Genomic DNA, 1,947 nt, shown 5'->3' with positions numbered 1-1,947 from the left:
TTCATATAGCTTAGCATGTGATGTAGTCTATATTTACTCGTATATATTGTTAGAGGGACAGTCACGTTCATTTGAGCGCATTTTAACTTGTTTTGAGCAATTCATTTTGACCGCCAGTGTATTATTTAAAATAAAAACTATAATAAAAACTAAATTATATAATACCTCGTTACGAAAGATCGTTAAAAGGGGCAGCGAAAGATCGATAAAATCAAGCATTCATATATTCTCGATTCATTTGAGAAGCCATATGAGCAACACAAGCTTGTGTCTAACAAGTTAACTTGAACGTAGCACGAGAACGAACCAATATGCAGGAATAGAGAGGTTAAGATACCCCGGTCCCGGTGTACGGGTACGGGTAGCGCCATTTTGTTTTCCATTTTTCGCTGATGTCAGCATATTTACCCGTAATATCTACCCGTTTTCCCGTTGTAAACGACGGTCTACACGTAAACAACGAACGGGTAACTACAAAGACAAAGTGGTCAAAGTTTTTTTAATAAAGGACAAATGGAGAAGCGGTGAGTGTCTTTAACACGTTTAAAATACATTTTACGCATTAATATGGTGTTCATATTGTTCAGGCTTCTCAAAAAAGGTTTGCAAACGTAATTTATGAACGCCATCTTGATATTTTTGATTTTCAAAACAAACACACGAAATACTATAGTTATATAAAAGTTAAGTAGGACTTACAATGGAAATGTATAATACATATTTACTTTTATAGTCAGTTCTTACCCGGTGTTGTTCTTACCCGGAATTTAAGAAAATTCTTAAGTTGCAAACCGTACCCGTCTTACCGGAAACGGGTACGTGTAGCTAATTCACCCGTACCCGTACACCGGAACCGGGGTATCTTAACCTCTCTAATGTTAATTACTTTGTGCATAAAATTTAGGCTTGTTACCATCGCCCCCCCGGAATACATTGTTTAAAATAATCACTATAATAAAAACTAAATTATATAATACCTCGTCAAGTTTCGTAGTCTGAAAACGACAAGTTATTTCGCCGTTTACAAACTCTTTTGCACACATTATAACAAACAAAAGTGTTTTTAGAATCATTCAATTAAATTAAAGAAATAAATTAAATATTGATCAATAAAATCTGGGGTCTCTTTCGGAAATCTGTTTCTTCGTAATTCCAGATAGTTTGTCGATGGTGGGTCGGCAAACTATTAAAATAGCAACAACATTTAATAAGTAATATATAAAATATCATAATTTATTTCATAGTTTTCTCAATTTTTGTTGGTTAATTTCCTGCCAAATATCTGCGTTTAAAGTATAGTATGAGCATGCATGTGCATTCTTTAGAGCAAGTACAGTAATACTCTGAGCATGCGCACTGTCGTTTAAAACAGAGCTTCAGCTAAAGATTAAGCGAAGCGAGAGCAAGGATTCAAAAGCTTCAAAGTATTTTAAAGAGGTAGATGTGTAGACAGTGTCTATTTTTTATTCCGTATTTGCTGTAAGGATGCAGTTTATTTGTGTATACATGATGTTACTTGGTTGTAAGTGACATAGACATAACTGACTATGAAAAGCCATCACACGGTCACTTTTGAACGGTTTTTGAAATTGTAAATTTGAAGTTTGATAAACAAATGTCACTACGAAAGCTTGAAAATGATGCGACCTATGCATGGATACGACTTTCTCAACTGTAATCTCTGGGTGTAAATCAAACTGCCATAGAAGATTAACCCAACAAAAAGACCAGATTTCGTTAACAAAAATACTAAAGTGAGACTTGAGGTAGAAAATCGCAATAATTTATAAATATAATAGGCCAACAAAAAATACAGGGCTGCTGCTTTTTCGACATGTGAGGGCGGAAATATCCAAGTGTTCAGTGTCGTGTGTGTAGCGGTATAGCCCTGTGCAATCCAGCGTATTTTCCCACCTCAACAGTTCTGGTCATACTGCTTCGCCTAGA

The sequence above is a fragment of the Dendronephthya gigantea genome, unplaced genomic scaffold (assembly GCF_004324835.1).
Source record: "Dendronephthya gigantea isolate DGI-Jeju-01 unplaced genomic scaffold, DenGig_1.0 000014F, whole genome shotgun sequence".
NCBI lineage: Eukaryota > Metazoa > Cnidaria > Anthozoa > Malacalcyonacea > Nephtheidae > Dendronephthya > Dendronephthya gigantea.
Note: the sequence above shows the minus strand (reverse complement) of the source record.